The following is an 11,377-nucleotide window of genomic DNA, read 5'->3' as shown; positions in this document are numbered from 1 at the left end:
GGATCTTTGCCTGATCGTTTTTCTATCACTCCCTCAGGTTGGTGCTCGTACCACTTATTACTGCAAGGTAGCTGATGTTTCTTGCACAGGCTCCAGTGGAGGGCTTTTGCCACTGAATCATGCCTCTTTTTGTACTGGTTCTGTGCAAGTGCCGGGCATTCGCTTGCTATGTGGTTTATGGTTTCATTTTTCGTATTGCACTTCCTACATATGGGAGAGATGTTATTTCCGTCTATCGTTCTTTGAACATATCTGGTTCTTAGGGCCTGATCTTGTGCCGCTGTTATCATTCCTTCAGTTTCCTTCTTTAGCTCTCCCCTCCTGTAGCCATTGCCATGTGTCATCGCTGGCTAGTTCTTTAGTCTGTCTCATGTATTGTCCGTGCATTGGTTTGTTGTGCCAGTCCTCTGTTTCTGTCTGTCATTCTTCTGACTCTGTATATTTTCTGGGTCTTCGTCTACTTTTATTAGTCCTTCTTCCCATGCACTCTTTAGCCACTCGTCTTCACTGGTTTTCAGATATTGCCCCAGTGCTCTGTTCTCGATGTTGACGCAGTCCTCTATACTTATACTTATTATTATTATTATTATTAATTATTATTATTATTATTCATAATTATTATTATTATGATTATTATTATTATTATTATGCAAGGTGTGCTGACTTTATTGTCGATTAAACTTCTATTTCTCCAAACTGGAAATACAATAACCTTTATGATATTAGTAGATTTTCAACATTGTACCACTTTCTTTAACAAATTATGACTCCCATGAAAATAAGAGAATGATAACTGTCACATTCATATTCAGGCAGTTGAGTCGTGGATGAACCCCTTTTGCAGAAAGCTTCCACAATATTAGCAGTTTCATACATCTATACAGAAGACTCTTCAGCAGTGCATTGAACCCCTCCACACACACTGTACCACTCACCTCTCTCACGCAGACCACTTACCTCCTCCCCTCCCTGATGTTGAGTCTCCTCCAAACCGGTTTCATATCATTTCTCGAGTCATTTACATGTCCCAATCTCTGCCTTCCTCTTAACACTTCAAGATATCTACCACAACCTGTCATCATATTCTTCTCACATGACTGAACCATCTCAGCACACTCTGGTCCGTCCTTTTGCCTGTTAACCGTCTAAATTCCATCCCAAATCCCAGACTCCTCTCTCCCTTTGCGTCGAAAAAACTTTACGGTGGAAAATGATTCTTTCTGCCAAAAAGATGCCTTTTAGTTTTAGTGAAATTCAAGGAAATTGCTGTCAAAGATGCTAAGAAAATTTTTTTCACGCCAAAGAGGAGGACAGGGTTATTTGACAGGAGAGAGAGAGAGAGAGAGAGAGAGAGAGAGAGAGAGAGAGTAGCACTTCAGGTCTATCTAATAAAAAACCAAATGGTTCTGATCGAGATTGCAGAGAAAAAACTATCGGGAGTATTTTTTTTTTAAAGCCTTCAGCAGATAATTGACTGTGGCCTACTCATTTGTTTTAAAACAGTAACGTGAGTCAAATATGGGAAAATGACAACGCATTTCTTTTTGAAAAATAAAATATGATAATCTTAATTCCTGACCTGTAAAATACGTAAGGTAAATAGTGAACCTACTTAATAGTGAGGCTGCGAAGTTTATTGTTAGTTGTACAAACCATATTTGAAAATAAGAGTTAACGGCCGAATATTTTGTGCCTAACAATTGCTGTCTGCTAATTTCCGTTTTCCTGTTTTCTGTATATTTTCTTTATTTACCTTCCCTTCTCCCTTCTCGTTTTCCTTTCACTACAGGGCTTCTCTCTTCCTTTCTTCTCCATCCGCTTTTATTTCCTTTGTTATCTTACACCATCTAAACCTTTTCCAATTTCCCCCGCATTTGGATTCTTTGATTTCCTCCTCGGTTAATTTCACTATGTTCTTCCATTTATTCCCATTATATTTCCTTTGCTCTGTTACTCCTACTCTTCCTGTCCTTGTCTATCGTTCCCCTACCCGCTCATCAACCTTACCCCCCCCCCCCCCCCCCCTCCACCCACCACCACCACCATACAGACCATTATACCCTCAGCGACGGCGCTGGTAACCAAGGCGTAATACGGATCGAAGGTAGACCAACTTGCCTGCAGCAGTCGCAGACGGCGATCGTGTTTCCTCTGTTTCATTTCTTTCCCCCTTTCGGATCCGATTTCTGGTTATATATCCTTCGTGTTCCCTGTGGCATCAAGGGGGTTAAAAGGAGTTCGTTTGCCCGCTACCATTCTAGAGACGCCATCTTCTGTAGAATGTTTCTGGAAAGATACGTATATAGGATTACACACACACACAACACAAACATATATATATATATATATATATATATATATATATATATATATATATATAATTATATATTAATATATATATATATATTACATTTTTTTTTTTTTTTTGAATATAGTAATCGGTATTTACATTCGTAGATATATCGTCTTATCTTCTTCAGTCTAACACAGTGGTTCCCAACTGGTGGTCCATGGTAACTTTTTGGGTGGTCCATAGGATTTCCACTGTATTTGGTAAGAATACCCTACCGTGCGATAATTTGGGCTTGAGAATCTGGCAACGCTGAGCCAGACTCTTGTGGGTTAGAAAAGAATCCAGAAGTCTGGTTGCAAGTAAAAATGAATTAATTTAATTTGCAAGGAAAGTGTTTATTATTTGTATACTCTTGCGTCCTTTGGAAATCTGTTTGTTAGAGAGAAACAAAAGGTTACACAACTACGAATTCCATTTCTAGGAAAGTCTGTTTTTAAGACATATTAAATTGTTAGTCTGGTTGCAGGTTAAAATGAATGAATATAATTTGAAAGGAAAGTATTTACTAGTTGTATACTCATGCATAATTTGAAAATTATGTTTGTTAGAAATAAATTTTAGGGCAAAAGGTACACAGCTGTTCCTCCTCCAGGGAATTATGTTTTTAAGAAATATTAAAGTGTTAGCCTGCTATTCTTTTGTGTAATTTCTCGGAATTATTTTGAATAAATGTATTTCAAACCCAAACGCTTGTTGTGTATACTTCTTTATCTCGATCAAAAATGAAATGGTCCACGCTACTGCCAGAAAATGCAAGAAGTTGCATAGGCAAGGGAACTATAAGCGAACTTGTCCGTGTTCGAATTACTTTCGTTTTTCAGGTAAAATCGGAATAATTCGGCATGTCTTTTAAACTACTGATGATTTCACTGCCAGGTATATTCAAGGCGCACATTTTTGTAACGTCAAGGTATTCGTGTTTCAAGTTTATATTTCCTTGAGCTGCAGTAGTAACAGTTATGGCAGATAACTATAAATCTTTTTCGGATGATTTGTGGGCGAATATGAATTGGCTCCTTGGCCATGGAACGCTGATAATTACCCCACGAATCCTGTTTTTTTTTTCAAGATAATTATATCATGACATCCTTTTATTTATGTTTGTTTTTAATCTGAAAACTTCGACGTTACGATAGTTTCTTCGGGTCTTCTTGCTTTTCTGGTTTGGGCCACCAGGATGCGTTTCCTGTAACGACTTAGAATATTCTGATCGTTTTCCCATTTTCGCAATTTGGTTTGTTCAGGAACGACTTGAAATATAATTGCAGATTTATCTTCCATTTTTTGACACGGTCGGTTTTAACGGAGTTTCTGGTATTTCGATATTTTCATAACTGTCTTTAGTAAACGGACGGAGGACTACTTGGGAAAACAACAGTTACTAGTACCTACTCACTACTTTCCATTGCTCTTTATTTTTAAATTAATGGAAATATTCGATATTTTGGACTGGGAATGACCTTATTGCAAAGTGAGTTAAAGTTGGGTTGTTACTTGATAATAGGTTGAGTATTGAGTAAGCGTAAGTCAGATGATTATTAGGTATAATGCTCCTTTTTTTTTTTACAACCAACGATGTTCAGTGTTAGCCGAGTGTGACGTTCGATTTGCAATAATCAGGAAAAATAGCCATAATCCATTCACACTACAACAAATGAGGTATCACAAAGGACACTGGTATGTTTACATTTCCTTCGCAAAAGCTAGGTTAGGTTAGGTTAGGTTAGGTTCTCTTCGTATAGGCTAACTAGTATTTGTGTTGATTTTGACTTTCTTCAGTCGGAAAATTGATATTATACTAATTAGGAAATTATAGAGTTAATTGATTTTAAATGTGGTGGGTTTTCGTTATAATGAAAGGCAACAGAACAAAAGATTTGTTTTAAAAAATGTCGGATAGTTGTAGGACAGATATCAGAAAATAAAAAACGAGGAATATTACATATATCTCAATATTCATTAACCCCCTCAACAACAAATTTTGGAGTTAAATAATTGTCCCTTAATTTGTCAATGTGTGGCAGTTGGACCATCTGTGTATTTGTCACGCTCTCACCTTGTCATCAACATACCTTCTGCATGATTGAAGGGATTTTGGTCAAATTTGATGGAAAAGTATAAGACTTCTTGAACATTCCACCAGTCACGATACATTTTGAGAGAAGTGGTGACTAGTAAGGACAGGGTTTTTTAAAAAGTATTTTGGAATTTTTTTTTTTATGTCCGTTTATCATTCTTGTGTCGGAGGTTCCAAAATATTTCACCAAACAGTAGTTACTAATGTCTTTTTGTATTTAAAAACCTGTTGATAATCATATTCCTTGTAATGCATTACATCAGTGTCAAACTGTTAGGTCAATGCTGCTGATTTAAGTTGAAACTATTAAAAATGGGGATCAAAGTTCAGAGGAGCCGCTTAAAAAAATATCAAAGACACTTCAACAAGAACGCTCCCTAAACTAATCAACCCTTAACCTAACCTACCAAATTAGGTTAACTAACCTACCCTTAACCTAACCTGCTCTTAACCTAACCTATCCTAGGGCCACGTACCCTGGCCTAGTCTGGCCTGGACCCCCCAGCTCCTGACATGACGTCGTGCATTACAGAACGATATATACGCAACTCCTCTCTGGTATTATCAAATAGATGAGTGATTATCGCCATAAATAAGAGATTCCATATGTTCTTGAAATACAGAGTTAATTTAATCAATTCATTTAAAGGGTTTTGTTACACTCGTCTCGAACTTGGAACTTGGAAATCAGAAATACCCCCAAAATTCTTTGAATGTTATGTTCTTGTTTAGAATGGGTTTCATTACGGTTTAACTGTGTAAAGTTTCATGTCATTCAATGATTTCTGGTTGTGTCAGGTAGTTTTTCCTATTTTCACAAACTTGTCACCCAGTTTTGATGTACATACTGTGCCCAACATAATATACTATATTTCTTCAGCTCTCCTGTTACGTGCATGTGTACAGTATGTTCCTTGAAGTCATGTTCTTAACCTGCTTTTCTTTATAATTCTTCGCGTGTTTTGTAATTTCTGTCATGGACTTAATGATCCAGATGAATTCTCTTGTTTTTGGACGCTGAAGTCTCCGAGGTCAGTTAAATATTAAGAAATTTCACAATGTTATCTCCATTTCGGTAAAGACTGAATGAATACCAAGTCTTCGGTAGAAATTTCTTCTACTGCCCTTAAGTGCTATTCCCCTTAATTGATGAGAGAGAAGACAATACGCTTTTGGCTATCGTTCTAAACCTCTTGGCTTGCTTTTTCATTTTTTTTCCTATTGTAGAAACATCATAAACTTATTTTATGTATTCTTTATACCTTTATATGAAATAGGTTCTAGATTTCGTCAGGTCAGTTTTAAACTACCTCGGATGGCAAACATTTAATTTATAGTGATTTTAATTATGATTTAATAAGTGTAAAGATTGTTTGTGCACATATAGTTGTTTGAGTATGTAAACAGGTGCATATAACCCCAATGGGTTTTCCCAAAATCTAGTTTAGTACGTTCCTTGAAGAGTTATGGAGATACGGAAGTATTTTTTGTTAGGATTATGGATTAATTTGTTGTTTTATCTAAGGGTTGGTTTAAACAACACTAGTAAAGTTTAAGTCAACCAACCATCAGATCAAAAACAAGTTAAAGTTAATAAAACAAAAGACAGATTGTGTTGTTTGTCATTCTCTTAACTGAAAATGATGGTTTCTAATGATGGTCAGGGATTCCTTTGACTCTGACACATGTTAGAAATTATATATAATCTGCAAACTTTTGAAAAGCATAACATTTTGACACAACCCAGAAACCTTTACCTGTAAAGGAATCCAGCTGTATGGTGTTAGCTGAGCCGAGGTATTTGTTCTTGTCCAGCTTGAATAGTGATAGTTTTTATGTTATAAACTCCATTTTGTTTAATTGTGACTTTCTATAAACCCCCCCCAAAAAAAAAAAAAAAATTAAAATAATAAATGGCATCTTGGATATTTACCCCCGACCAAACGGTATACATCTTCCATGGTTTAATGAAATAATTTCTGTTTTTATTTCTATTTGCCTTTCAACAAGAGCAGAGATTCGCTAGTAATTGCAAAATTAACTGCCATTGGAGGGGGGGCTTATAGTAGCTTTATCAAGCTTTTTAAACAAAAGTCACATTAAATTTCACGATTACCAGCTGCGTTTATGTCTTTTTTTTTTTTTTTTTTTTTTTTTTTTTTTTTTTCACAGGTACTGAAGCCATCCACTATATCTGGAGTTTCACGAATGTAAAGGAAAGTCATCTCATCACAAAATTCATCCGGTGGATACATTTCCCATCACTAAGAATATTCGTGATTATCCGATAAGTAATAGGTTGAAGTTTTTAGAGTATTGTCCATGTAAAATTGTGTAGGTGTCTTCCAAAAGCTCCGTAGTCCTCTATATTGTAAGAAAGAAGGATCTTCATTATTATGACTGCTATAGTATATATTTAAATTACTAAGTATCTTAAGGACAATCAAAAGCCCAAGAGAGTAGAATTTTGAATTGGCCTCTGGCAAGTACATTTTTTGTATAACTAAATAGTATTTCTCCATTCCACAGAATGTGAGCCCTTTTTGGGCTCTAATCGTTTGCTATAGTGTTTTTGTCTTATTAATATAGTTGATGTAAAATCAGTATTAACTCAATAGTTTTTCAAGGTAAACTTAGGAAAATTGAGTTATTTTACCCTTTCAGCAGAGATTACACACTGGCGCATTTGAATATTAATTTTGTTTCGCATGGGGAGTAAGTAATAACCCGTCAGGCCTTATTCCTCTAAAGTCTAAACCTTCTTACGTTACACGAGTGCTTTGTGATGGTTTTACTAAAGGATTAATGCCACGGTCGATGGCACTGAATAAGCAGCTTCGGTGGAGGTCCAGGTAGTGCCACATCGAGCGAGACAAGAAGGATTCAGTGCCGTCAATGGCTGAAGACGCAGTTCCCGGGTTTGGCTTCTGTGCTTCTTCTGTAGGGATTCGTCGCTCAGTTGCTTTGTCGCCCAATTGAGGTAGGAGGCATTATTGCTTTTACTGTCATCGGTATGCTTTGTAACTCTTAACCTGCACTGATTTTAGGGTATTCAAGTTCTCTGCCATGAAATAGTACAGTTACATATATATTATATATATATATATAATATATATATATATATATATATATATATATATATTGAGCATGGCTATCTTAATATTTACGCGGAGATTAAACATATACACAAGCTACTTTATCAATTACCAAAGAAAACTACCAAATTTATCCAGATCATAGGAGGGTTAAAGGTGCTCATCCAGCACACTGCATTTGTTTTAGCAGCAACATATCAACAAAGTTTTCATCTAAATGACTGCAGAACAACCAGAGAGACCCCGGGACACCATGTATACCGAGTAACAAACAAATGGCCTGATTGACTCCCCTTGCACCTGGTGCCCGGGCATGGGTATATCCCAATTTCGAAGATAACGTCATGGAGACCATCCGACAAGGTGAAGACTACTCACAACTCTGATGGGCGGGTCATCAAACATCTTTTGCTTAACTGTTGGGCAGGTAAGGATGATTAAATGTTACTTCGTTCTGCGTATGGGTTTCTTCTTGTTCTAGTATTGAGTTGCAAGTTCATTTTGCTCTCTAGGTTATTTCCAACAATTTTCCCTCATGAGTCAGAAAATTTATTAATTTATGATGAAATGATGATGGTGATTTGGGCATCTTTGTTTATTTTTATTTTTCGATTGTTCATACATTTTTTATTTATGTTTGCAGGGCAGTCGAGAAGCCAATTTGAAACGGCAGCTACCTGGAGGACGATGAAGTGTTCTCAGGTGCAGAAGCAGAAGAGGATCGTGCAACTTAAAAGCTGTTTAGTGTTTCAAGTGTTACTGAGACCAAAGATAAAGCAGCATCGAACAACTTTTGTTGTTATGTTGAAACATTTGCAGGCCTTCTCTTTCAAGAGTGATTTTTCAGAGCAGGTTTCAAACATATTTTAAAATAAAGAAAGATTGAGACTTCAGCTTAGAATTATTGTTCATACTTCAGTTTTTAAGAGATAAAATCGTCTCATAAGTCTCACGCCCTGCAGAGGTATATACTGTGCTATCATTACATATATAAGAATAATGAAAATTATCTCTAGGCTGAAGAACTGCGTGGAATATTGTGTTTGTGCCTTCGAGTATCAGTTTTTGTTCTTGCCTCACGTATTCCTTAACATGAACACGAGTTATGTATGCGGATAAAAATATTGAAAGCTTTGTCGCTGGATTGTATAATGAAGAATAGTTTAGAAGTAATATCGGTATTAAGGTATCCCATGACCCCATAGCGATAGTTTTGCAGCTTTTTTGGCGCATTTGTGTATACGGAATAAGTTTCGAGTTACAAGGAGTTATAAGGATTAGGATGTCTCAAAGACTTGTCAGTCCGTCCGAGGAGACATCGTGTACTCACTTATCTGTAGGAGCAGGTTTTACTATTCATTCAGTGTCCTAATAATTTTGTCTAGCGAGAGAGAGAGTGATAACAGAAAACGTCACATGAAGGTCACAGCTATTTTAATGTTATTGTCAAGTGAAAAGCAATGTAAGTTGCACCGAGGAATATTTAATTGAGATTAGAAAGGTTGAAATGAGAGTAAAGAAATGCCAGCCATTAACCAAAAGAGTCATTGACGTTTTAATGCTTTGCTTACTGTAAGTCGCTGTCTCTCGCCAATTTTGTATCAATTCAGTCTACTAACAGCACCGTTCCCAGATGAAATTGCACCCAAATGTGAAATCATTAAGGTTTTTGGATTGTGTTTCTGTGAATACCTGAGTGTCTATTTTATTTGTTTTATTTTTTGCTTAATTTTGATCACGTAGTACTGGGTTACTAATTATCTATTGAGACCAAATTGGCGCCTTGGTACCCTACATACTCTTTGGCTTCTTTACTATGGGTTGAATTGAGTATATTTTTAGACGGTTGAGTCTCACGAATTTTTATGCCCTTCTTTTGCTCCATGTGATTTTTACGGCAGTTCCTTAGTTTGGCTTATTACAGCTGGGCTGTGTCCATTGTACCGTTGTTGCAAATTTTCAGTCAATCCTCACGGAAGAATAATTTTGTGAATTGTATTCACGTTACCACTTCTTTTACTTTCCTCTCTTTAGACTCTGTCTTTCCATTCTGTAACTGGAGATTATGCTCTTCTACCTACTTCACATTTTCGACCAACTTTTATGGTATTTGTTGAATATATATATATTTTTTATATACTTTGATCCGCTTTTTGAAAACTTGTTCATGCTTTTTTCCTAACGTTGGATTCTCCAGCTGGATCAGGCATTCTCGCTGTGTTCTTTTGTTTTCATTAATTTTGTAAACCTTTTCTGTATCGAGATTTTTAGTCTTGAATTCATTGCCGAAGGTATGCATCGTCAATGCTCTTTCTCTGACCCTTTTAAATGTTATCTTAAACTGTACAAACCTTTGCGCGTGTCAGTTGTGCCTTTTTAGGCATAGATGGTAGTTTCTCATTTTGTCTGTGTGTCAGATACCTTTGGTTCATTTTGAATGTTTTTTTTTTCCATCATTTATGTATTATATTATGTACATTAGAAGTACAGGGATATTTTCCAGATGTCCATATGTCAGTCCCATTTGTATGAACTGCAAGCAATAAGTTGAACAATCTGTTAAAGAACACTTGATTTTTACGATATAAAACAACCTGTAATCAGCATTTTTCCATTTGCTAATTATACACTCACTTTCAATGCGTTCTCCAGAATGTTTATTAGTATAGTATTTGTTGATACTCAAGATGGATTTCATCTTGTTCACCACATAACTAATTTCAGTGTCTTAGTTCATGGCTAATTGCATTTACAGATAAGCATATTAACCATTTTCATTTGAATTCTGGTATTGCTGATAATTTACGATTTAACTTTCCCCTTTGAAGGAAGCTTGGTATTCACTCCCTAGCATAGCAGACTCCCATCCTTGAAAGGCTTTGACAGAGAACCTGTATTATGGTGATATAAAAAAAATCATAATGAAAGTCGTTATTGTAAGTATTTTGGGATCAGAAGAGTCCGGGAAAGTAGCTTTAGTAGTGGAAATTGTGTTTATGGGGGTCATATCCCTCGCTATCTTCGCCTTCAGTTCTACCACTTCTTGTAACTTGTTCGAAGTCGAGATATTTATCTTTGTTCCCTTTTGCTTTGTTCTGCCATCTCATTCTATGAGTGGATGTGAAGGAAAACACTGCCTAAGAAACCTGATACATAGGTTTACAGATTGACACCAAAATCCAAGATATTAAGATTTGCCAAAGGTTTTCCTATAGCTTCAAATAAAAGAGCTCGAAATTGCACTTACTAAAACGATAATCCTAAAAATACTGTAGTAATTACATCGGAATCCTTAACAGTGCTATAATAACCAATTCATAAAATCTTACATGGGTTAACTACTAAAAATATTAACATTGAAATACACAATTAGTAAAATGTAGACGCTAAAATTTTTTTAATTCTGTTAAATTTAAGTAAACCTTGATGAAATTCTGCATGCAACACTATTAAAACTAAAATAGTATATTTTTCCGAATAAAAGATAAAAAAACTATTAATGCTCAGTCTCCTGTCTAATGACTCTATTTGTAAGTCTAATCCATTGAAAAAAATAAACGACCTATACAAATTTGAGATCCAAGAGCTCATTAAAGATTATACTTTACTTTAGTGAAGCTTCATATCACTCCAAACTGATATTCCCGTTTTCATCAATAGAAACAAAAACATCTCCTCCATGCATAATGAATGTCTCTAGCACAGTAACTGTGGAACAAGTAAAAGATCTACCCAAGACATTCCTAAAATTACTAAAGGAATATGAAAAAAAATGTACTGAATAATGGTGTTATGTAAAACGTAGTGATAATAAAACCAGTGGTTTAGGCCCCATTTTACTCAAGTTTCCAG

The 11,377-nt window shown here is 35.8% G+C and overlaps 1 long non-coding RNA gene across 1 annotated transcript; it reads left to right on the top strand.

Annotated features, from left to right (window-relative positions):
• Positions 1-6,609: 6,609 nt before the first annotated feature.
• LOC135212619 (uncharacterized) lies at positions 6,610-10,465 on the top strand. The gene is made up of 3 exons (XR_010313944.1): positions 6,610-7,410; positions 7,753-7,952; positions 8,169-10,465. It is a non-coding gene; the product is annotated as an uncharacterized LOC135212619 (long non-coding RNA).
• Positions 10,466-11,377: the final 912 nt, after the last annotated feature.

This window comes from Macrobrachium nipponense, chromosome 19 (genome assembly GCF_015104395.2).
Source record: "Macrobrachium nipponense isolate FS-2020 chromosome 19, ASM1510439v2, whole genome shotgun sequence".
In the NCBI taxonomy this organism is placed as follows: domain Eukaryota; kingdom Metazoa; phylum Arthropoda; class Malacostraca; order Decapoda; family Palaemonidae; genus Macrobrachium; species Macrobrachium nipponense.
This window is presented reverse-complemented; position numbering and strand designations above follow the sequence as displayed.